General features: G+C 43.7%; 1 protein-coding gene across 2 annotated transcripts in view; it reads left to right on the top strand.

Moving 5' to 3' along the window:
• The first annotated feature begins 582 nt into the window (after positions 1–582).
• The window catches only part of CTXN3 (cortexin 3), a 50,298-nt gene continuing 24,087 nt past the window's right edge, over positions 583–26,793 (top strand). The window contains exons 1-3 of one of the 2 annotated variants that reach the window (XM_075931916.2): positions 583–6,233; positions 12,635–12,707; positions 13,018–13,075. The gene's annotated coding sequence lies outside the window, so the exon portion shown is untranslated. The remainder of the gene's footprint in view (positions 6,234–12,634; positions 12,708–13,017; positions 13,076–26,793) is intronic. The other variant, XM_075931915.2, reaches the window with a different exon arrangement.

Here is a 26,793-nt window from a genome sequence, read left to right as displayed (position 1 = left end):
CTTTCAACTCATAGATTTTTTTTCTTCAATACACATTGTGTAAAATATTAACTATTATGAAGTGAGCAGCTGCTAGTTTTTCAGTATCCTGCTTATAACATCAGTTCCTCAATGAACAGGTGGCTGTGACTTCTAGCTTCTGTGATATTACTTGATAGAATTGACATTGCCTGACTGTTTGACCCAGGTTATTTGAGAAGTGTACTATGCCTGTGTGGTCTCCAAATCCTCAATGTCAGGCTATGTCTAGACTACATGGCTCCGTCGATGGAGCCATGTAGATGAGTTTACTAGACGTAGGAAAATGAAGCGGTGATTTAAATAATCCCCGCTTCATTACATCAATATGGCCGTCGCACTGTGCCGATCAGCTATTTGGCGGCACAGCGCAGTCGTCTGAATGCTCCACGGTCGACAATGGAAGCCTTTGTCGACTGCTCCGTTATGCCTCGTGGAGTGAGGTTTACTGGAGCGGTCAACAAAGGCTTCCATTGTTGATCGCAGAGCGTCCAGATTGGCACAGCGCAACGACCATTTTTATGTAAATGAAGCGGCGATTATTTAAATCACCGCTTCATTTTCCTATGTCTAGTAAACTCATCCACATGGCTCTGTTGACGGAGCCATGTAGTCTAGACATACCCTCAGTTAGTACTTCAAATTTTCCAGGAGCCTGTCTCCATAATTCTGGATATATGGTATTTTTTAAAAAGAATGCCAGCTCATTCAGACTTGTGTTCTGGTCAAAAGTCAAACCACTAACAATGTCTTCTCAAACTGTGTATTAAACTCCTGACAGTCTGAATGTCTGAAATAGGAGCATAACTCTACTCTATGGAATTCAAATAGTTTAATCCCACACAGAGTGGAACATCTTGAGTGCTGCTAGAAAAAGGAAGCACTGTAATGCAAGCAGGTAAGCCGTGAATTTCACCTCACATCTTTATTATAAGGTAAAGTAAACTCTGTGTTTTCCTAATATCGATTGTTTCTAATTACTCCTGCCACTTTTTAGTATAACTGAGAGAGTTTCTTGTAAGCAGCATAGCAGAAGAGGACCATTGGAAGACTTACATGCAATAGATTTCTTGATGAAGTTGGGAAAGCACTGTACCAATACACTGAAATGTTTCATTTTATGTATTTTCAATCAGTTTACTCCTACTAAGCACCAGTTCTTCATACAAATAATAATGCCCCCACACAAGAGTCACTACATCAGTCTTTCCTAACTCTTCATAAAGGCCAAGCAAAACACAAGTTCCCTGCACTGTGCTCTAAAACCTGACAAAATTAAGCTATATTGTACCAGCGTGAGAGCCCCTTTCAGAGTGTGAGCTCTTACAGGAAATACCTTACTAGCTGCTCCAGTTCATGTTACATCAAGGGAGATCTATCATTGGCTCTTCTGCTTATGGTAATTATGGGACTATATCATAGGGTGTAAGGTGGTCTCTCATGTGAACAACATGATGGCCCACAGTTACAAGTTAACGCACACATATTTGAGACTAAATGTGCTTGCCTACCAAGTAAAAGCATTAGAAAGAAAATATTTAAAAACAACAAAAGAACCTACATGTATACTAAAAGATTAGCTCAGTTGTACTTTCTAGTTTTAATATGTGTCAGTCCTTAAAACCTACAGCTGGATTTTCCTTGTAGTTGCAAGTTGATATCACTCTGAGGTTCAGAACCAGATCAACCACAAATAGTCCAATCTTGACTTTATATAGCTTGGGCCTCATGTAATAGGTGATCAGCAGACAATGATCCCCACTGTAGGCATAGCTTCACAAAGTTGGATTCACCTCCCTTCATATATTCTCCTAGAGAAAACACTTTTTGTTCCAAAAGGCCATTCACGTCTTTCACCAGAGTCCTTTGAACCCTTTTCCTCGGTGTCTCATCATCACATCTCCATCCTCACAAAGTTGTATACAATACATATTATATAAACCATTCATGTATTACTAGGAACCCCAAAGATTCTTAATTCAATGACATCTAAATACATTTTAGGGAATAGCCAGCTCTCATTTCTGCTATGCTGGCACAATTAATTGATGATGAAAACTTTCAGATAAAGGCAAAAACAATGTGTGAGGCTTGTGAATAACCTGTGAACTCGGTGAACACTTTGCAACTTCTAGCTCTCTTGTATTAGTTATGCTGTCTCCAAATGAAACCGTTCCTGTGATTGCTAAGATTCTTCAGAGATTTTTCTCTCTACTACAGATGGATTCACCTGCATTGATCCTACTTTCCTTCAAACTAATTTAGCAAGCAGCACAACATGACATTAAAGTCATGACCTCTGTTTTTATGGTGTCTGATTTGCTCTATTTTGAACTTTTATCTTTTTAGTTTCCATTACTTTAGTCATTCTGTTTTGTCTGTATTTTATTCTCTCCTATCTCCTCCTAAAGAGTCACCTCTCTTATTTTGTTCTTTAAACTTTTCTTCATATCACTGATTGTACTACTCTTCTTTCAGTGGGAGTCCTGCTGCTGTCACTGTATATTCTCCCAACTCTCTTTGACTGCCATTCTGAATCTTCTAGTTCTATCGCTTCCTCCTACATTTGAAAAGGTATTCAAGGGCAGAAAGGAACCACTGACACCACTAAGGAATTCTACTACTCCTAATTTAATTCTCCCAAACATTTGGAGAAGATTTTAAAATCAGTTTTGAAGCCATAATTTAAAGGAGTATTGGGTAATTGTACCATAGAAGAGACTGCAATCTGGGATATTTTCATGTTTGTGAAGTTTTCAGTAATTAATTTTACAGAAACAGAGGCTGCATCCTTTCATCCAAGTAACATCTTTTTACAGGTAATTTTTAATGGTTAGTCTCCTCAGATTATCTCATTTACATGTGTTAAAAATCATTTGTATTGTTCAGGTGTAACAACACACGCAAAAACCCAGCACTTTCTAGTTGTCACTAATGCTACAGACTTTTTGGTTGTTTAGCATTTTCTGGTGCCAAAGAAACTAGAATTCATGCTGTAAAGAGCACAGGACCCTATCACGTAAATGATTGGGAAATCTTATTTAGCTGTTTTGAGACACTGCAAGAATGTGAATAGTAAAGCATCTCTGGCCCTCATTAAGCATTTCTGATTATATCCAGAAGGTGGCAATGTTGTATATAAACCACTCATTATAGTATTAACTGAATAGAGTGAGATGTTAGTTTAGAAAATTCTTTAGTTCCTTTGAAATCTCATTTTTCAGTTATAATGTGCAGCGATTTACAGCTTGTGATTAGCTGCTGGCTACTAAATCTGTCATGTGAAATACTATGCCCAAAAATTGATGGACAGTCTTGGGATTTCCATGGCCCCATGTGTACACTGTGCACCTCATGCAGATTTCCTTTAATCACAGGTCATTTTGTATTCTTTATTCACTGCAGGCATAAGCAGGCAGCCAAACTTTATTTTTTTTACTTTCCTTCTTTGCTACCTTGACATTTTTTCACTGTAAAGTGAGTGGAAGCGGGAATGAGTACACAATACCTAACTTGTTCCACAAGTTACAGCCTGGCTAATAACGAGCACAACAGCAGTGAATCCTTCTTTAAAGCATAATAGTTTGTCCCTTCTCAATGAAATGCAAGAGCCAAATTCTCCCTATATAATTTATAGGTTCATCTGTATTTTCCAATTCATGAGGTATATAACACAATATTCCTTAAAGGGCAACATCAGGTTCCAAAGTGTTGCATGCTTTATTGAGAATGTGCTAACAGCTGCTAATCTTTATAAAATTCGAATACCTGATAGGATGTCATTAAATACTATATTGCACTAGTCTGAAATGTCTGATAAATGTGGCACATCACTGATTGCAGGTAAACAAAATTTTAGGAGCAGTAGATTGAAGAGAAACTTGCAGCCTAAGTCTTAATTTGCTTTCTCTTGTTAGCACCTTCTTGCTCCCTTCTGCGTGGTATGGAGGGAAGCAAAGGAGCTACGGAGGGAAGGAAAGGTTCCACTCCAGTGGCTAGTACATGGGATTGTGAGCTAGGAGACCTTGGTTCTGTCCTCAGCTCTGTTACTAGCCCATTGCATACAATCTTGTGCAAATTGCTTTCACCTTTATTTCCCCACCTGCAAAATGGAGATCTTAATATGTATCTTCTTTTATGAAACATGCTGAGATCTCCAGATGAAAACTAATGGATGAGTGAAATATTTTTATCATCTGCCTTTCAGAATTAGCCAGTTATTCTCTTCCCTCCTAAGTGAGAAGCCCACAGAAATACTATTGAATGAGTTTTATCCAAATCCCACGGAGGTCATGGGACTCTCTTTGACTCCCAATTGATTCCTGTTTTACAGTATAATTATTGTTACTGGAAAATTTAAAAAAGGCATGAGAAAATACCTTTATAGCCAGTAAATGCAGCTAAACTGTCTTAAATGCAAGTATCTATAAAAATGTTTTTCTGATGGAGGTGAAAATGCTGATGTCTCCTTTACTGCTCAGCCTCTAGTTTATTAAAACTTTGTATTCAGTTCACATATAAATACCAGCTTTTTTTAAAAACCGGGATTAGTGTTTGACTGAAAATTGGTGAGAGGAAAAGTAAGCGTTTCCCAGACTTAAAATGGCTGGTGCCATTCATGAGTGTAACTTCATATTTGTAGTATAGGAGGGATTTCGGTTAGTAGTCTGTTGCTGGAGCAGATGTAGTATTCGATCAGTTGTGTCAGTAATCCAGTGGAGAGTTTTAGCAAGTGTTTTATTTAGAAAATATATAAATGCAGGGCAAGGTGTTATGCTTAGTACCATCCCTGAGGAAAACTACAAGATTGATTGTCTCAAAGAATCCGCATCTGGCACATTAGTAAAGTTCCTATAGGACAGGTGTGGGGAACCTTTTTTGAGTTGGGGGCTGCCGATCCACACAAAAATCAATTGTGGGTCAGGGGCTACAGGGAGGTGATGGGATGGTTGGGTGGAGCTGGAGTGCCAACAAATGCTCCCCAATGCAGTGGGGGGCCCTAAGCCTCGAGAGTCAGATCCAGGCAACCCAGGGGTCACATCTGGCCCCCAGGCGTTAGGTTTCCCACCCCTACTATAGGAGGTGAGTTTTTGTGTTTTCCCGAATGGTGTCTGTCCACTTTTATAGCTGGGTTGGTGAAGATGATTCATCAGAGGGATGTGCCTGTCCAATTGAGGTGTTCACTACATGGATATCATTTCACTGCTGATTATCCTATTTTCATATAGGAAATTTTCTGCCAGAATGATGTTTAAATAAATACAACAGCATCCTTTTAGAAACAGAACTGTTGAATACGTATTAATTTCAAAGGCCCGGCGTAGGAGGACTTACGCTACCTGATTACCATGACTAATGAGTTTTGTCTGAGAGCTTATCTGCTTTGTAGAAGCATTTGGGCTTATCTGTGCAGCACCCTCTGGGGTGCTGTTACACAGCTTGGCTCTTTTCTTTTTCTTTTTTAGAGGAAACAACCTATTTTGCCTCTCAGATGTTTGAATGGTGAAATGTATGTAAAATATAACACATGCAATTTTCATTGTTTGAAAATTATATTGTCCTGGAAATACTTTGATGGCTGTTTTTTTTTTTTTTTTTTTATAATCTTGTTAGTAATGGTTACACAAATGGTTACTTCAACTCCCACCGGAGCCAACCCTGGCATGAACAGGTTAACGGAAAGCTGTAATGGACTCCCTGATGACCCACCAGCACCCAACCACAATAAAGAGCTTGAAAATTATTAACACACAGCAGAATCTGGCCTGTAAAAAACATTTCCCTTTTTATAATTGGTACAATATGTCCTAAGGGAAAAAAAACAAACTTTTTCATTTGAAATGTTGTGATGGAGTGTATCCACCCTGCAATGTTCAGGAGGGTGTTAACCCAGTCTAAAGGGTAAGGGAGGCCACACCCCTGTTAGCTTACTGGGCATGCTCTGGCTACACTAGTATAAGAGAGAGTTGCTCAGCTCAGTTAGGGGGAACATCTGGAGGGAAAGGAGGTCAGGATAGAGCTCTTGAACAGTCCCTGCAGCAGCAGCAGCCCCAGCCGCCTCAGGAGCAGCAACCCTGGCAGCCGTAGCCCCAGTTGCCCCAGGAGCAGCAACCCCTGAAGCCACATTCTCAGTGACAGCCCCAGGCAATGAGGCCATCCAGGAGGCATCAGCTCATCGAACAACACCCCGAGGACCCCACTGCACACTGAGAACGGTAGGAAGGAGTCCAGGGCGGAGGATTGACCTCCAGGAGCTCAGTGCGTTGTGGCGGGAAGCCTCAAGGAGCTGGCTGTGGAATCTTCTACTGCTAACAGGGCCCTGGGATGGGACCTGGTGAAGAGGGAGGGCCCGGGTCCCCCTGCAATCCCCCCAGTCCCGCAGTAACACGGTTCACAGGCCCTTAGGAGGCTAACCTGCTGACTAGGCCAGCCCTATTTCCCCAAGTAGGGGTGAACTATGCTTTGGGACTAGGTTAGAGTGGCTATATGAACCCTACTAGGGGTGAACTGTGCTTTGAGATAAGGCCAGAGTGGCTGTGTTTACCCCGTAGGGGTGAACTGGAATTTGGGCCTAGGCCTGTGAGGCTGTACTAGCTCTAACAATAGGAGCTGTACTTTGGGAGACCCCTTGTCGGCCCTCGGGCACAAGGACGCCCCTTGATAGATGTCCTTTCTTCCCTCGCTTCCCCACAAACTATTAGATCATTTTGAAAAGTTTTATACTGTCTAATAACTTTGAACCTTTCAAGGGTCTCCTGGCTCTAAAAGAAATTAGTTTTTCTAGAGATCAGAAAGAGATAAAAGTAAAACTTGTAATAAATATATCTAAGCACAGTAGTTTGCACAGAGACATCAATTGTGTTTTGACACTGCAGACACTACTTGTCCTGAGTTTGTCATGCTGTGCTGCATAAGACTCTTTGTTAAAAGGGATGTTACCTGGCCATTGTTGATTATCTGACATGCAGCATATTGCTAATATTTTCATAACTGAGGAACAATCAAATAGAAAACTATTACTTTGCTACCCCATAAATATTCTAGTTGGTCGTGTGTTCATCACCTAATAAAACACAGTCGAGTATACCACAAAATCAATCTGGTGGGATGTTCGAGGCATACAGTGCTTCAGCCCCACTGGAACATTCTAGAATATTGTTCCAGCACTTTTTTGAGGCACCAAAGTAGCATCTGATGGCATTTCTGGCACTTGAATTCTGGCATTTCTTGAGTACTGCACTCTCCTACTGCACCTTTAGTAACTATGCAAACCTCAGGCCAGTAGCTTGACTAGAGTTGTTCATTGTACTCAATAGTGCATTCTGACAATAAAAGTTACTTTGGATCAAGTTTTAGAAATACTGATCATTTACTTGTTTTAAGGTTCAGAGGTTCAAAAGCCAGAATGGAGAACTGTGATTGTCTAATTTGACTTCCTGTATACCCATGCTATAAAACTGCTATTTACTTCCCCATGGTAATGCCTTGTTGTGTAGTCTTTGTTGTAGAGCGTGTGGGCTAGAAAACATAGTTACTATACCACATCAGTATCTATTTGGTGTTTGCTAATCAGTAAGACTATGTCTAGACTGCAGGCTTCTTTCAGAAGAAGTTATCTACACAGCAAAAGCGCATCAAAAATATGTGCTTTTTTGAAAGATAGCGTCCATTCAGTGTGGATGCTATCTTGCGTTTAAGCTGTGATTATTATGGATGGAGTGGCCACCAGGGCACCTGTGCTTTTTCCTCTTTCCTCTTCTTTCAAAAGAACTCCCTCTTCCCACTGATTACAAAACAATACCTAGTTCTTATAAATGTTTTTTTTTCATCAGTAGATCTCTGTGCTTTATAAAGGAAGCCAGTACCATCATCCATATTTAGCAGATGAAGTAACCAAAGCATGGAGAGCTGACGTGACTTGCCCAGGATCACCCATTAGAGGCAATGGCAGAACTAGGACTAGAACTCAGGTCTATCCATTAGGCTATACTGCCTCCCAGTGGGGTCAAGATTTTACCCAGACTCTGTAAAAGGCAGTAAATAGTTTTATAAAGTAGAGCTCACTCTATGTTCTCACCCTCTAAGGACATGAAGCTTGTATCCTTCTGGCTTCTGCAAAGAGACAGTGACTTTATTACTTATCTCTCCCTTTGCCGTGTGGCTGCTGTGTGGAGAGTAGCTTTCCTGTGCTCTGCTCCTCTCCCAGCCTCAGCCTCTGCCGCTGCTTCCTCTAACACCGAAGCCCCTAAATAGACAAGACAGATGGAAGGAAACTGAGGTCTGCTGCAGCTCATAGATTTTTCAAGGAGCAACACAAAAAAGAAATTGAAATGATTATTCAGTTTCCTGCAGCCAAATTCCAGATAAGAGTAATGAAACTGACAGAGGCTTTTTTGGTTTATTTTATTACATTTTGAGAAAACAATGAACTTGCTTTGGCTACACAGAGCTAGCCTTTCACCTACCCTGAAGAATACATGAATTTCAAACTTCCATTTCTTGTGAAAAGTACTTGGAAGTGGCAGCTGGCAACACCATAGAACACAGTGAGATTCCTGCTTCCCTCCCCTCCCCCCCAAAATTGCAAACAGTTTTTAAACCAGGATAAAAGGCATCGATGTAAACAATGCAAGCCACAGTTTATACAGACAAGAGAAGTGGTCTCCAACCTTTTTAACCACAAGATCATTTTTTCAATTTAAGTGAAATGTAAGAACTACCTCAAATCCAAATACCCTTGCCCCACTTCCTTTTCACCCCTTCTCTAAGGCTCCTCCCCTGCTCCACCCCTTCTTGAAGGCCTCACCCTGCTCCCTCCAACCTCATTCACTTTCACCAGGCTGGGGTAGGAAGTTGGGGTGCAGGCTCTGGTCTTAGGCCAAAGGTTTCAGAGGCTACGTCTACACTGTAGCCTTTTTCTGGAAAAGCTTATGCAAATGAAGCACATAGTGGAATATTGCCATGCTTCATTTGCATAATTAGCAGAAATTTTTGCACAAGAGGCTTTTGAGCAAAAAGGAGCTGTGTAGAGGGCTCCTTTTTGCACAAAAAACCCATCTTGTGCAAGAGCCGTTCTTCCTGAAAAAATGAGGAAGAATGGCTCCTGTGCAAGAGTGGGGTTTTGTGCAAAAAGGAGCAGTCTACACAGCTCCTTTTTGTGAAAAAGCCTTTTGTGCAAAAATTTCTGCTAATTATGCAAATGAAGCACAGCGATATTCCACTCCGTGCTTCATTTGCATAAGCTTTTCTGGAAGAAGGCTACAGTGTAGACAGAGGGTACGTCTAGACTACATGCCTCTGGCGACAGAGGCATGTAGATTAGGCTACCCGACACAGTAAAATGAAGCGGCGATTTAAATAATCGCCGCTTCATTTAAATTTACATGGCTGCCGCGCTGAGCCGACAAACAGCCGCTTCATTTTACTGTGTCGGGTAGCCTAATCTACATGCCTCTGTCGCCAGAGGCATGTAGTCTAGACGTACCCAGAGTGAGTGTGGGAGGGGCTCCAGGCTTCGCCCTGGATGGGGGCATGAGGTCCAGGACTGGGACAGGGTTTCAGGAAGCAGGCTTTGGCTGGGCATCATTTAAGTGAGATGGCTTCCAGGTGGTGGAGCAGTGGAGTTAAGGTAGCCTTACTCCTGCCTTGGCCCTGCGCCACTCTTGAAAGCAGCTGGCATGTACAGCAATGGCTCCATGGTGCCATGTGCTCCCCCTCAACTAAAGGCACTAACTCCACAGCTTCTACTGACTAGGGTTCCCAATTGTTGATCAATAGGAGCTGCAGGAGCGGTGTCTGCAGGCAAGGACAGCATGTGGAGACCCCCTCCTCTGCCTTTCTCAGTGGCTGCGGTGCATGCCAGCCACTTCTACGAGCAGCAATTACTACAGGGATAATTACTCCAGCCGTGACAGGTTAAGCATTTTAGAATTCACTACTCAAAGAATTAAATTTAAGTGTAAGAGAGAAATGAAAATTCTGAAATGCACAGACCAGTCAAAAACCAAAAATAACACACTTTGTAAACTGTAAAAGAAGGAACAACAACCCTCCACATATGTGTTGGGTTGGGAGATGAGTGAAAGACAGTGTGTGTTTGTGTGAATGGCGCGCGCGCGCATGCACACACACTGTGTGAGAGTGACAGAAATTTGCATTGCCAAACTCCCTCCATCCTCTTCTCTCTCTGTGGAGATGGGGTACAAGAGGGGGGAGGGAGGAGGGACACCCTGACATCAGCACCCCAACCTCTTATCCCTCCCATACCCTGCACAGCAAGCAGGAGGCTCCCAGGGGGCAGCGCCAAGGCAGAGGGCAGGAGCAGCATGACAGTGGGTGGAGGGGCAACTGTAGTGCTAGCACTTTATAGCTTCCTGGCCAAACCAGTCCGGATCACCTGTCAGAGGCTCCAAGATCTACTGGTAGATCCCAATCTACTGGTTGGTGTCCACTGGGCAAGAGTATAACATAAGAATGGCCACATGAGGTCAGAGCAATGGTTCATCTAGCTCAGTATCCTGACTTCTGACAGCTGCCAGTGTGAAGCGCTTCAGAGGGAATGAATAGAACAAGGCACTGTTATCAGTGATCCATCCCATCAATCAGTCCCAGCTTCTAGCCATCAGCTGCTTAAGAATATCCAGTTCTAGGGTGGTTCCCCTGGCCATCTTGGCTTATCCTTCAGGAATTTATCCATAGTTATATGTTTGGCCTTCACAACATGCCCTTGCTATAAGTTCCACAATTTGCCTGTGTGTTATGTGAAGAAACACTCATGTTTGCTTTAAACCCATTGCTTATTAATTTCATTGTGAGACCCCTGGTTTGTATATTGTTCATCCTATGAATAATAATTCCCAAATCACTTTCTCCACACCATTCATGATTTTATAGACCTCTGTCATATCCCCTCTTAGTCATCTCTTCTGAACTGAACAGTCTCTGTCTTTTGAAGCTCTCCTTATACGGAAACTGTTTCATGCCCTTAGTCATTTTTGTTGCCCTTTTCGGTGCTTTCTCCAATTCTAATGTATCTTTTTAGAGATAGGGTAGCAAAAGCTGAATGCAACACTGAAAGTTTGGCTCTACAATGGATTTATATAGTAGCATTATGGTATGTTTTATCTTCTCTAGCTATCTCTTTTGTAATGTTTCCAAATATTCTGTATGTGTACAATATGTCTACACTATGTGGTGTACCAGTCAACTTCATCACAGTAACCACTCTCATACAGTGTGGATAAGGCTTCAGGCTTTGACTTTAGTGAGAGTTGTTGCTGCTTGAATTTTTGAAAATGCATGTTTGTTTGCTGCTTGTGAGTTGAGATAACATCTTGTTAGAATGTTTGAATTTGTTTTGTACATGATGGTTGCACTTCTTTTGGCAAGCTGCTAGTTTGTATAAACTGGCTTTAATAATTTTAAAGGTAAATATTTTTTACCAGTAGGGTTGCTAGGTGTCCAGTTTTGAACTGGTCAGTCCAGTTTGAGCTTTCCGTCTGGGAAATAAATTGAGAAAATACCGGACATATAAATGTCTGGTATTTTCTAATTAAGTATGTTTTTTTTATTCTGAGTTTCAGTATGTAGTTGCGTACTGCCTGTCTGGTAGACACGCGAGGGGGCTGGGGCTGGACTCACTCACGCTTCGCCGGAACCATGAGCGGGATGGGCAGCACCCCAGGATCTGCATAGGCCCGGGCCAGCCCCACTTCCCGCCGACCGATTCTCCCCCGGCCAGTCCTGCTCCCCCCAACCCACTCCCGGCCAGCCCTGCTTCCCACTGGCCACTTTTCTCCCCCTTCCTACCTCCAATCTCCCCCGGCTAGCCCTGCTCCCCCCCGACCCCCTCCTGGCCAGCCTGCTTCCTGTCGGCCGGTTCTCCTCCCCGCCCTGCTCCCCCCGACCCCCTCCTGGCCAGCCTGCTTCCTGTCGGCCGGTTCTCCTCCCCTCCCTCCCCCCCCGCTACGATCTCCGCCGGCCAGCCCCGCTCCCCTCAACCTCCTCCCGGACAGCCTCGCTCCCCTCCCATCTGGTGTGTCCCCCCCCCATCTGAGATTAAGTGTGTCCGGTATTTTCTTTTTAAGCCATCTAGTAACCCTATTTACCAGTGAGAGTCATCACTTCCAAGGATGCTGTTCATTTGTATTTTCATAACCGTGAGCCAGAACAAATTCAGTTGTCATCTTTGGAGCTCTGTGAAGATGAAGTCATTTTGCGGTGCTGTCAAATGCCATGGTAACATTTTGTATATGAAGAGTTCCAAGAACTAATCCACAAATGTACTCCGATGACTCTGCATTCTTGGTTGAAGTAAAGATGAGATGCACTATAGGTTGAGGTAAAGTTGCCTTTGACTTTTTCCATTTTTGGTGTTTAATACATTTTAGACAATGAACTGGCTTTTGTGTGTTTTCCCAGGTTCTGGTGCACTTATGACTTTTAAGCAAAAACTACAATTTTAAAATTACACATGTGCAGTGCAACTATGTTTTTTCATGCAAAAGCTGAAATTGGATGCACATAACAACCAGTGCAGCTAACTACCCTAGAATGTAAATGGCCTGATTTGCAGATGCTGATGAAGTAAATGCATGTTAAAATATTTTTCATGCAGGCAAGAGAGCCTCAACCTTTCTAAAGTTGATCCTCTAAACTACATAGTAGAAGTCAGTGGCTCTTCCTGAATGGTGAGTAAGTGCTCACTTCTGTTTCCTTTCCTCTGTCTTGTCTGTTTAGATTGTTGTAAACTCTTTTGAGGCAGCAGATATTATCTATCATTATTTATTTGTACAATGTTTAGCAGAATGTAGCCCCAATTTTAAATGGTACTTCTTGGTGTTATTGTAAAGTAATTCAATCATATGGTGAGCCAATCAAACCTAAAATGCACATTATAAGTGAGATAAGAGAATGTAAGAACCTTATCTTTAGCAAAGCCTAGCTTTTGAGGATTTATACGGAAAGTCTTCTATACTCATTTTTTTTTTCCTTTTTCAGAACCTTTTCCAATTCCACTACATCTTTTTTGAGAGGGGCGACTACATCTGTATCCAATGTGAGTATCATGGATTTATATAGAGGCTATATTGTTTGCCATAATCTATCCCTTTCCTAATGATTCCCAACGTTCTCTATGCTTTTTTGACTGCCGCTGCACATTGAGTGGGTGTTTTGACTCCAAGATCTCTCTTTTGAGGGGTAACAGTTAATTTAGACCCCATCCTTTTATACGTATATTAGGGCTTATGTTTTCCAATGTGCATTGCTTTGCATTTATCAACAATGACTTTCATCTGCCCTTATGTTGTCATGTCATCAAGTTGTGAGATCTCTTTGTAGCTCTTCATAGTCTGCTTTGGCCATAACGATCTTGAGTTGCTTTGTATCATATGCAAATTTTGCCACCTCACTGTTGATCCCTTTTTCCAGGTAATGTATGAATATGTTGCTGGGACTCCACTCCCCACCACCAGCCCAGTCCAGCCCAGCCCCCGAACCTGACCAACTGGGGCTCTTTGGTCCAGCAATATCTAGTCCTACTGGACCACGGATATTGCTGGACCAGAGAGTCCCGGATTCTAAAAGTTTAACCTGTAGTTAAGAGAGCTGATTTTTAAGTTGTCATATTTGAATTTCAGATTTAACAGCCTGTAGAGACTGTAATTTGTAGGTTAGATCCTTGGCTAGTCTAAATTAGTGTAGCACCACTGAAATCAGTTAGAGTTAATGTGGATTGACAACACCAAAGGCTTTCGCTCATTGTCAGCCTTTTTCAAGATATTACCACCACAAATCCATTGGAAAGTGCCTAAATCTTGGTGTCAGTGGTGCCTTTCCATCGTCAGTACTCTCTTGTGGCAAAAATCAAACATTTGCCTCAGTTTCCCTCCTTTTTGATGGACCCATTGCCCCACTCTTGGTTCTTTATTATGATCTCAGCCTTCTGCTTAGATCATTAATAGTCCTTTCCCCTCTCAGGGAATTAGTTCAATATTTCAGGAGGAAAGCCATCCTAGATAAAAGGAATATATTCTCCAGCCTCTTGGAGTATTACTTGCTTATTCTAAGCTTAATAAACCAGTTTGGTTGGGAACACAGGCCCATTCACTCCTCTGGGTTCCAGGCCCATTCACTCCTCTGGGTTCCAGGCCAGAGATTTTATATGAAATGGTGGGCACCAACCTCATTCTGTTTCTATGACTTGCTTCCTACCTCTCTTACAGGCTGTTCCTCAGAATCTATGAGTCTATTACAGGAATGGATGGGTGAGGTTCTGTGGCCTGCAGTATGCAGGAGGTCAGATGAGAAGATCTTTATGGTCCCTTCTGCCCTTAAAGTCCATGAGTCTATGAATTATACTTTGAGATCCTCTCTTTCTGTTCGTCTATCCTGCTGGATGATTTCTGTCCAGTCTGTTGCTAACAGATCCTTCTCTTAGTAGCTCCTAAGCCTCTGGAGACACTCTGCTCTTCTGTCCTGCAGCCTTTTTAATCTCTGCAGCTGTTATGAGGCCACTCATCACCTCCAGCTAAGAAATCAGTTTCCCTATTAAATTATTTGCAGCTCAGGCAATATGGGATCTATATACTCCATGCTATAGCACAGAAGAGCCATAGCCCCTATTTCCAGTTATACTTTTTATCACTTCAGTCTCCCCCAGCAATGACCAGAAATCATTTTAACATGACACTGTCAGCCGCACAGTTTGTAACATTACCAATGTTTTATATAATTTTTCCTATAAAACACACAGTATATATAAATAGCAAAAATAAATACATAAATAAACACCTCTCTCACCAAGGTACTCCTACAACCAGGGATTTTAAAAAAAATTCTCTTCGATTTACAACTAAAAGGAAAAAGCAAAGGACCCTAGGCTCTCAGTGCCTTTGACATAAACCAGGAAGTTGGGGAAAGCAGAGGCTGCTGTTAAAAGGCATTTTGTCAGAGAGCTGTGAATAAGGAAATCTTGAGCCTTTAGCCTAGAAACACTTGAAGGAGTAAGATGATATATTGACTGACCTAATTATATTAATCTAGTTCAAAGCTTAATCACTGATATAGCAAATTATTGCACTATTTAAAATATTTTTAATGTATTACTCTTCATGGCCTGTTTTTATTCTTGCTATATCTTTTTGCCAAGAGAGGAACCCTTACTCAGACAAATTTTCCATTTACTTCAACACTGAATGGAGCAATGTGAAACTGACCTTCTCGGCCACAATCACTGACAAATATTCCCACCCTGCCTGTTCCATGGAAACACAACAATCAAGACAGAGTCAGTGATGGCAGTGTTAGAGAGGAAACATCTGGATCCAAAGAAGGCTGTTGAGGAAACACGTGGGTCTTGTCCATTTCAAGCTGGTTTGATCTAGTAGTGGTTAGAGAGAAAACACCATTTACTAACATCTATTTTAAATTAAAACTGCAAAACGGTCAGATGCTTACGATGGGATAACTTTTTATTTCTTCAATTGCTACCATGGTGGCTTCACTGAATTTTTGCATCATGCCCTCACTGCTGTCCACATGGACACTGTGAGGGGGTGCACTCACCACCGTAACCCCCCTGCCGTCTGTCCTCAGGAATTGGCGCCCTCGGCAGATAGGGTGCCTTCTCTGGGGTGATGTCTCCCCTCTTTACTCCCGGCTGCGGTGTCCTCTTCGCCACACTGCCCTCCGGCAGTGCCCATGTCTGTCTGAGCCCCCCTTCCAGGGGTTGATGTTCCTTCATCGGGCCTTCTTTCAAGCCCTGCAGTCTGAGGATTTGCTGGCCAGAGCTCCCCTAGCCCTGCCTGTCCTCCCCAGCCCTGCCCTAGCCCCAGGGAGCCTCCTCCACCCTCAGCAGCCAGGTTCTCACTGCTCCCCTTCACAGCAGCAGCCCATCCTCTATTATAGTGCCCAGCTGGGCCCTAATGGACTAGTACAGCCTCAGCTGGGCTAAACTCCCCGGCCCTGGTTCAGGCCGGGGTCTGCCCTTAAAGGGCCAGTGCAGGGCGAGCGCCCTGTCACACACAAAGCCTATGTATCTCTCCTACACCAAACATCTGGACATAAATAGTCAATGAGAATTTATTTCTCTCTTTAAAGCCATGAAAAAGATTGCCTGAGGCGAGCATTATAATCCTGTTCCTTGTCGAGGTTTCTCCACAATTCATCATTAGAAATAAAATATTGGAGGCTTAATAGTAAGCTGGATAAGATAAACCCTAATTCTGGGAACAATATAATAAAAACTTTGGTTTAAAACACTGTGATAGAAAACAAACAGCAAAACCTAAAATTAAACATTTTTTTTTAGTGTTATTGTGAGAATGCAGAGGGGAACAATCACGCATTCCAAAAATGCATTTTCATTTTAAGAATCACAGCAGACTTCCAAAATTGCCTATATGTCATGAATGCAACAATACATTCATCTCATTCGTTTAGAAATGGGTATTTTGTCCTGTTAACCTTAGCAAAATAGAGTTAAATACATTCAAGATTCAAATGACATTTTATCCACATGTGATTTTTTTTTTAAGGTACTTTCCTTTGATACTAACTAACAAAGCTTAAATAATCCGGTACTGGTGAAGAGAACACAAGACAGAAGTAGGAGAAAGTAATTCATAATTATGTAAATTCCTACAAAAAAACCTTTGAAATTCTGTTTTTATGAATTTACAGAGTTTAAATTCTTATTCTTTTGTAGTTTGAGGTTGTACTGATATTAATTCAGCCTTCTAAAAGAGTAGCTACTACTTATCTTTCATCACCTTTGAGGGAATGTATCCTTTTCACAGGATAAATTTTACTAGAAGATGAATTTCGACTTGCACTTACAATTTACTGAAAATTTAAGATCCTTATTGTAGTTGAGTATAAAAAGTTTCACTGTGTGTAGAATTCCTAGATATTATAGTAAATGGCATTTCAGAGAATGCTTATAATAATCATGTTCACTAACATTTTTAACCAATATGATGTTAAACATAGTTTTACACTTACCATGACAAGCTCTGTTTAAAAATGTCAGCTTATCATAGTTAACTCCATTTATAGTTAACTATATTCAGATAAGACCTTTTAAAACATAGTCATTCTTTTCCACAAAAAGGAAAAAAATCATGCTTAACTTCATAGTAGCTGACATGTTTTGTAACATGATGCATCTCCCCAATGTAGCCAACACCTGAGGCAGTTGATTTGTTCCTTCATTAATCTCTCTCATCCTTGGATTTTTAGGACTTTGTGCTTTTGAATCTTCTCCTCCAACTGTTTATTAAGCAGGTTCACCACCAACACTTTTCTGTGTCTGATCCCCCATCTCTTTCTCCCATCTAGAGCTAGTCAGAGAATAGTTTGCCCTATAAGAAAAAGATTTATGGAAATGTTAAAAAAAAGTTTTCATAGAAATTTTCCATGGAAAAATTTGTCATGTTGACAAAAACTCAAAACCTGGAAATTTTAATCTGAAAACCAAAAACTTTTATTGGTAAATGCAATTGTGGTGCCACATGGGAATTGTGGTTCAAGGTAATTGTGGCTTCATGTACCCATTCTCCTATATGGGCCAAGCTCACTGGCCAGCACTTTTCTCTCAAGATGTGCCACAATCTCACTTCTTGGTAATCTGCTGTGGCGCATCTTGGGAAGACCATAGCTGTGGTTCTCCACGGGAGATGTAGTCCAACTAAGAAACACCCAAAACGTATTACTTTTTTAAAAAATGTAATATTTTTGCATTTGACTCATGATTTTGCATTTTTAATATTGGAAATACTGAGAATGGGGTAGGGCTTGGCGTGCACGTTTTCTGGGGAAAATGAAAAAAAGATATACATGCAAGGAGAACATGAAGCTAGAATGTCAAGCAGGGTGACTGAATGGAATGCATGGTAATGGAGAACATGCAGAAAAAAAATAAGGGTGGATGGCAAGACACTGAAAGTCATGACACTGTGTATAAACATCTGGAAATCATAGAAATGATAAACAGCAGACCGGAGGCAACATACGAGGGACAAAGAAAGGCAGAGTTTTATAGCTGGTAACCTCTAAACATTTAACATTTTCTATCTATAAACCTTCAAGTCCCCAGTTCTACAAAGACTGATGCACATGCTTAACTTCACATGCTGTATGTAGACCCATTTCTTGAAAACTAGGGGGAGCTGCATTCTTCGCTTCCGTAGGTTGTTTTGAAAATCCCAGCAAAAGGTCATGCCATTTTAATGGAGATCCCTGCAGCAATCCTTTAAAGCATGTCAGACACAGTAATTCAAGATACATTTTGTTCAGCTTCTCTTGAAGGAATGTGTTCTACTGTGGAGGCTATTTGTTGGGAAGTTCAGAGTACTTCAAAGTAAACTTGTATCTGAAGCAGCTTTGAAACTGAGCTTCAAAACTTTTTCTGTGTGTCACGGTGATTAGATTAAATTATAACACTGATTAAACAAGACTGTGGCCCCGCTCAGATCCATATAAAGCATATTTATCCTTCATAAATAATGATACTATTGTGTATTAGACATCCACCATTTAATCTACAAAACAAATAGAAACATCATGGGAAATAAAATTAATTATGCTGCATATTATGTCAGATAATGGTCATGAGAGGTTAAAATTGAGAATATTGCTGAAATTAAAGTAGGTGTTCAAATGCTTTTAAAAAGTGTGTTTTAAAATAAAATGTGAATTAGACATAGAAAAGAATATTAATGTGTGACGTACTGTGTTTGCTTTCAAGTCAGCATCCAGCCTGTCAGCGTTTTGGAAGAGATGTACACATTTCCAATTCAATATTAGAATGAAAATGTATAAATTCTATTTCGGGTGTGAAGTTGTAAAGAGACTCTTTAGATCATTCATAATGGGCACTTGTGATGCTTTCTTGGGGTGCCCAGGACTCAGCATCCCCCTATTACCTCCCTGTCTCTAGCTAAGGGAAGAATTATTTGTATAGTACTTACTTGACTGTTAGCTCCTTGATGCCTCTAATCTGTTAACCAGCCAGACAATCTCCAATGCTATCCCTCACTTTGACTCGCAGCTTAACAATAATGTACTTTAGTTCTTCAGCACTGAGAAAGCATCATAGTAATATAAACCTCATTTATAATTTCATTCACTTAGTTTAGCTTTCCCAAAAAGTTTAAATCTTTTTGTAAAGTTTGCAGGAAACCATTCAGTCATTGGAGCTAAGCAAATGACCGGGTCAGGCAGCATAATTTAAAACAAATATTCAGAATGTTCAGACAAATCGCTCAAATGGGTGATTTTAAGATACACTTTTCAAAGAGAAATAGTTGTCACGCTGCACAATTTGGAGATTAACAAAAACATTTTTACTAACAATTCACTCAGTGGTCTCCAACCTTTTTAAGCATAAGATCACTTTTTGAATTTAAGTGCAATCCAGGATCTACCTCAAGCCCAAACACCCTTGCCCCGTCTCCTTCCCACTCCTTCTCTGAGGCCCCATCCCTGTTCACTCCATCCTCCCTCCCCCATCCTCACTCGCTTTTATCAGGCTGGGGCAGAAGCTTGGGGTGCAGCAGGGGTTGAGGACTGGGGCCAAGGTTTGGAATGCAAGCTCCAGCTGGGCACCACTCACCACACGTGGTTGCTGGGTGGTGGTGCAGAGGACTAAGGCAGGCTTACCCTTACCCTGGCCCTGTACCACTCTCCAAGCAGCCAGCAAACTCTCTGCATCCCTGACCCCCTCTGCTCTGTGGAGATGGGGTACAGGGTGGACACCCTGACATCAGCACCCCCTCCTCTTCTTCCTGTGCACCTCACAACACGCAGGAGGCTCCTAGGGGTGAGGGGCACCTCCAAGGCACAGGGCAGGAGGAGCACAGCAGTGCTGAGAGGGGCAGATGAAGTGCCAGCACTTGATAGCCTCCCAGCTGAACCTCTCGGGATCACCTATCAAAGGTTCCAAGATCTACCAGTAGATCCTGAAATACTGATTGATGACCACCGCTCTACTGCATGTGCAATATAGAACATTGAGTCAGATTTTAGTTGTGTAATGCCTCTAGTACAGAGGTTCCCAAACTGTGGGTCAGGACCCCAAAGTGGGTCGTGATCTGTTTAATGGGATCACCAGCTTCGACTTGCCAAGGCCCAAAGCCCAAGTGCCACTGTCCCAGGCCAAAGCTGAAACTTTTGTGTTTTAGTCCTGGGTGGCAGGGCTCAATTTATAGTCTCCCTGGCTGGGGTGAAGCTCTTGAGCTTCCTGTGTCCATGAGGGTGCTAGAGCTCAGATTCTAGTCCTCCATCCTGAGATGGTGGTCTTTGGTGAGTTCAAGCTTCAGTCCCTCTCTTGGGGCCATGTGGTAATTTTGTTGTTACTTGGGGGGGTCATGGTGCAATGAAGTTTGAGAACCCCTGTTCCAGTACTGTGATGTTCTGCATATTAAGTTATGGCACTGCTTAGGACCATGCTGTCTGGAGTGGTTCACTATCCTGAGTGCCACCCTCAGGGCAGACTGTCAAAAAGCAAGGCAAACACCCCCAGATGGTTATAAGTTCTATAATTAGAGCTCACCAACTTTCCAACAAATGCAAACTCCTGAAGCACAATAACAGTTTTACCATGTATCAGAGGGGTAGCCGTGTTAGTCTGAATCTGCAAAAGCGACGAGGAGTCCTGTGGCACCTTATAGACTAACTGAAGTGTAGGAGCATAAGCTTTCGTGGGCAAAGACCCACTTCGTCAGATGCATGTAGTGGAAATTTCCAGAGGCAGGTATATTTATCCTGGCCTGCATATTTATACCTGCCTCTGGAAATTTCCACTACATGCATCTGACGAAGTGGGCCTTTGCCCACAAAAGCTTATGCTCCTACACTTCAGTTAGTCTATAAGGTGCCACAGGACTCCTCGTCAGTTTTACCATGGAGTCACATTCCACCCCTTCAGCATTCTAGACTATTTTGCCACCCAGGTGAGCTGAACCCCATGAATGCAGGGTTATGACCTATTTTGGGGTCCCAACCCACAGTCTGAGAACCCCTGTACTAGCGGTATTACACAATTAAAATGTGACTCCTTTTTTTAGGGCTAACCCAGGTTAACCCTAACCCTCTGTTTCATAGCTTCAGTTTAGTGAGAATGGAGATGGCAGAAGAGATGAAAAATTTAGTCCACCTCTATTTCCTTCTTCCAGAGTTCAGGCTGATGAGACAAGCCCTTTTTGCATATAGTATTTTCATTGGTGCAAAGGGGCAATTAACATAGTCTTTGTATTGTGATGTTCTACAAGGGTCCATTTAGTTTTGATAGGGCCTCTTAATGATCAGGAAACAATCCCATATAACAGGTTGGCAGTTTCAGAACAAACATTTCTTAAATAAAACACTTAAATATTACTCTAGAGCATGTGATAAGGATACTATGAGCAGAATCAATACGTGTAGCACTTTAGGAGTATTCCATAACATTTGAACACTAAATGCATTGTGATGAGTCCAATATTCATCTTATGAACTCGTCCAATGAATTTGTCAGTGCTTGGCTGAAGCCAAAAGCCTGGCCAGCATTGGTACGTGGTCTGTTAGCATCACATTTGGAACTATAAATTGCATTTCTATAGCATAAGCAATGTATTTTCAAATCTATTCATCAGGCATAATTGATTTATTCTTGAATACATTTTTCCTTTTGTTCCCTCCAGAAAAACGGGGTGTAGGCGGAGCTATGTGTAATTATAGTACAATTATGAGGAAATAAAATGTCAGCAAATGCAAAATTAAGGTTGCTGTAGCAATAATAGCTTGCACATATTGCCCACAATGTGGTTTTCTGGATTATTATTTTTCTGTAGTATTGCTTATAAATTGCCTTTCTTCCCATTCTGCAAGTCATTGCAAGTAATTTTATTGATGTAAATCCTAATGACTCCATACTGACGGTACAAATCAAAACAAAGACACAATCCCAGAGCAGGGCCGATTAACATCTAGTAGTCCCATTATCTTTTAAGGGACGATTCATACACTTTAATACACCTGGTAATAAGTTGCAAGATGGTCCAAAAAAAAAGATGAAAGTCTTTAGGCTTGATCCTACAAACATTTATGTGAGTAATTTTGCTGTTTTGAATTGTCCCATTAGATTAGGGGTGGGGGACTTTATTGGGGTTGGGAGCCACTGACCCACAGAAAAATCTGGGGCCACATACAAGTGAGAAGAAAAAACCAAAAACCCTCACTAACTTGGCCCCTGACTGATACTCCCCACATTCCCCTTGTACTCCACAGCCTAGAGGGGCCCAGCCTAGGAGATTTTTGTGTGCTCCAGCCCTGAGGGGGTTAGGGCTAAGCTAGGGGCTGCATCCAGCCCCAAGCCTGAGGTTCCCCACCCCTGTATTAGATCAACCCATGCCACTAGAGCCATAATTACCAACTCCATGGATGCTCTGGTGATGGAGCATGCCCAGAGAAAAATTAGTGGGCGATCAGCACCTTCATGCTCCCCTACCCTGCTTCCCTCCCTCTTACACCTCTTGCTCACTGTGCTTTGGGAGCACCAGAAACATCTGATTCGTGGGATTCCAGGAAGAAGGAAGAGGAGTGGGGATGGAGTAGAAAGAGGCAGAGAATTGGGGAATGGGGTGGAATAGGGGCAGAGCAAGGGCAAGAACAAGAGGTGGGGTGGAACCTTTGGGAAGGGATGGAGTGGGATTGGGGCCTGGATCAGAAAAAGGGGTGGGGGAAGGGTTGAGCAACACCTGGCTAGAAGGAAGATTGGTGTCTGTGACTGAAACTAATGTGGGAGGATCTGCTTAAAAAGTGCTGATTTTATTAAAACTGATGGCACAATAAGGCTGATTGATGTCAGTTGCAGGATGAAGCCTTAAGGTTATATATTCGTCATGGCTGTCACAGGAGTTGCCAATTCCTGTGGGGTTTTTTTTTTTCATGTCTTAAAACAAATATCCACAACTTGCACATTTTGAAGCTCTTGCAAGTGGGAGGGTGTGATGATAGTAACAGAGTTCCTAGTGAGCCCCAGGGCTGCCCCATTAAACACTAGGGTGCACAGAGGAAGTCTCATAGTGAGTGCTTGTGGTTGGCCACAAGTGTATGCTGTATTAAATGAACGCTTTATGTATAACTGTGGGCTCACTTATGTAACTTCTCAAGTGGGAGGCAAATGCAAATTCCCAACTTCCACTCCAGTTATGCAAAAGCCCAGCCTTTTGAAGTTGCATCCAAAGGAGAGGGGCACTGCTTGTTGGCTTCCTGTTTCTGGTGCTTCAAGATCAAAGGCCCGTTGCGTATAAAGGAAAGACTAACCTCTTCTTCATAACAGTAATTCTCACCCACGGATGTTATGTACTCATAACCACAGAAAACTGCCATGATGATGCTTGAATGAACAATGCTCTTGTTGGAGTTGTAGGACAAGCTCTGATAAGCTTATTAGCTAGCAAAATGTAGGCAGGCAACTATGAAGCCTGGAAAAACTCCAACCATGAGGGAGAGAGATGTGGGTCTCTGCTGAAAAAAGAGGAGTTAGGAGCGTTGAATGGGTACCCTGAGGTGTAATATAGCTACCATTTCCCTGAACTGTGAAAACTTCTTTTACGTATGTTAAATATGTTGGTTAAACCAACCATAGTTTTGACTGAATATCATATATACTGCATGTTACATTTAAAATTCTAGTAAGAACTGTTTGTTTCAGGGAGCCACAATTGGAATAATTCAGCCTTTCACTTCCAGGTCACCATTAAGAGCATAAGAATGGCAAAAGGTCCAGTTAACCCAGTATCTAGCAGTGGCCAGGTCCAGGTGCCCCAGAGGGAATGAACGGAACAGGTAATCATCAAGTGACCCATCCCCTGTCACCTAGTCCCCGCTTCTGGCAAACAGAGGCTAGGAATACCATTCCTGCTCATTCTGGCTCATAGACATTCAGGGACCTATCCTTCATTAACTTATCTAGTTCTTGTTTAAATTCTGTTTTAGTGTTGGCCTTCACAATATCCTCTGGCAAGGAGTTCCACAGGTTGACTTGTATTTTTTACACAATACTACTTTTTGTTTGTTTTTAAACCTGTTACCTATTAATATCATTTGGTGAAATTAATTTATTTTCAAAGCAGACCAAAAACTGTAGTTGCCATGTGAACAGGGCAGTCCCAATGCATATGCAAAATATGTGGCTGTGTAGGGAAAGTGAAAATTTGTGGCATGTGTGCTTGTATGCATGAGGACCGCTCTGATCACCTTTGTTGCCTGGTACCTGTCCAGCTCCTTCTCCCAACTGCTCTCTCTTACCAGCAATAGAGCTTCTCCCTGCCTCCCTCAGCCCAATGCTAGTGAGGGTTCCCTTCTCCCAGATTCAGAGCAGAGAGGAGCCCTCAGTCTCTGCAGCTCTTATCCAGCCCTATGGAATGCCTCAAACCCAGGTAGAAGCCACACAGTGAGGCGTCACCCCAGATGTCTAATAGAAATGGGGTGGGGAAGGAAGCCCTGAGCTCCAGTTGTGCGGAGGTCAGGGCTCAGTTGCGTAGGGCCCATAAAGTGTAAGGATGGCCCTGCATGTGCAAGTTCTTCTTCGAGTGCTTGCTCATGTCCATTCTGATTAGGTGTACACGCGCCGCGTGCACGGATTCCGGAGCTTTTTTCCCTTAGCAGTATCCATAGGGCCAGCAGCGAGCCCCCTGGAGTGGCGCCAGTATACTGGTGCATATATACCCCTGCTGGCCCCTCCACCCCCTCAGTTCCTTTGGAGCATGCTTTCAGGCTGTTAGCCTATCTCTTAGCAGTTGTATTTCCTTTATTTGTTGTATTATAGTTCTATTTGAAGTTTTATCTAATTAAGTAGTTAAGTACTGTACATAGTGTAATTAGTTAGATAGGGGAGCACAGCGGGACTCTCACTGTGAGGGGAGGGCATGCCAGGGCCCCAGGGCTTCAAACCCTGTGCTTCCTGCTCTAAACCTATGCCCTGTGAAGATCCCCACTCCGACTGTCTGAAGTGCCTGGGAGAGGCCCATCGAGCCGAAAGCTGCTCTATCTGTAAGAGCTTTAAGCCCCGGACCAAGAAGGAGAGGGACTCCCGGTTGAAACTCCTATTAATGGAGTCGGCACTGCAGCCCCAGGGCAAGGAGCGCCCTCACTCCTTTCGCAGCGCGCCGTCGGTGGCACCCGTGTCGGCCAAGCACCAGTCTGAGGCTGACAAGGCACCGAAGCACAGATCGCAGTCCCCAGTGCCGAGGGGCTCCAAGGGCTCGAGGGGATGCTCAGCAGAGAGGAGTGCCCAGAAGGTGCGCCCTAAGGAGGGGCACCTGTCTTCTAAGGCCTCGAAGAAGAGGCACAGCCCAGACAAGGGCAAGAGCCCGGAGCAGCGCACGGGGATAGAGGAGGCCCGTCGTCCCTCCACCCCAGAAACTTTCGAGGTGGCCCAGGACCTCATTGAGATGGCCGCAGAGGAAGGAGAGGGTCCGGACCGTGCCGGCGCCAGGCTCAAGCGCTCCCCAGCAGGCTATGGCAGCCAGGCCGTGGGACTTTCTGGGCAAGGTGCAGGTCTCGGCCCAGCACCAACAGCAATTTCTGGTGCCGGCAAGAACACTGGCACCGGAGCTGGGACAAACACCGGCCTCGACTCCGAGCCCCTACCTGGCAGCACCGGTAGTGGCACCAGGAGCAAGTGCGCTTGCGGCACCGACAGCCCCGATACCTGGGCACCCGATGGCCTTTACGGCACCGGTGCAGGGGCCAGCACCGCAGACGGGCCTGTGGGTGGTGCAGGGCCCCGCACCGTATTATGTGCCGACTACGGCACCACAGCCGGTGCCCCGCACGGCACTGGCGCTGCTGCCTCTCCCTGCACTGATCCCAGCTCACACCCTGGGAGCGCCAACTCAGCAGCAGACTGCGGTGCCACAGCACGTGGTGGCACCGGTTGGATACTTACCGGCCTACCAAATGCAGCTGGGCACGGTACCACCGCAGCAAGTGCCTCCACTTATGCCCCCGCCGGCAGCGCATGTGGAACACAGGGGCAAGCCATCGGCCATGGCGGCGCAGCGAAGGGTGCAAGCGTCCTCGCCCCCCTCCCCCCCTCCGGTCGGCATCAGACTATTCGTCGGAGTCTGAGGCTGAATCGGTGACATCAGCCCGGTCATCTTACAGGTCCCGATCCCACCATAGGTCTCGTTAATCGGTTAGATCAAGTCACCGGGAATCAGCAGACCAGCAGCAGTGGCAGGGACAACCCCAGTGGACATTCTGGATGTCCTGGGCTTACCACCAGGCCCAGGGGCTTCCTCCTACGGTGTTGGTGGCCAGGTCGTCCCGAAGGAGTAGCACCCCATCAGCCACCCCATTAAGAGCCCCTCCGCCTGGAGACGGCCCGTCCATGGCGACGATGCCTAGACCTCAGGTAGTTGGTCAAGGGCAGGAGGCTACGACCCAGCCGGGCTCGGCCCATATGGACTTTTCGGCCGAAGGGGAACCGGAGGCGCAGCTCGATGAGGAGGAGGTAGTCCCCCTGAGAGAGTTCTCGTCGTCATCACCGGACGATGCTCTGGTGGACTCCGCACCTCAGCCCCGTTCAATGGACGCAAGGGTGCACCAGGAGCTGCTCCGAAGGTTGGCGGTCAACCTAGCGGTCCAGCATGAGGAGGTCCACGAGGACCAAGATCCTATGGTGGATATTTTGGCGGCAACGGGCCCTGGTTGAGTGGCGCTTCCACTGAATAAAATGGTGGACAAACTGTCGAAAACCCTGTGGCAGATGCCAGCCTCCATTGC

Source organism: Pelodiscus sinensis, chromosome 6, assembly GCF_052426305.1.
Source record: "Pelodiscus sinensis isolate ZL-2025 chromosome 6, ASM5242630v1, whole genome shotgun sequence".
Taxonomy (NCBI): domain Eukaryota; kingdom Metazoa; phylum Chordata; order Testudines; family Trionychidae; genus Pelodiscus; species Pelodiscus sinensis.
The sequence above is the reverse complement of the archived record's forward strand: the minus strand, read 5'-3'. Positions and strand labels throughout refer to the sequence as shown.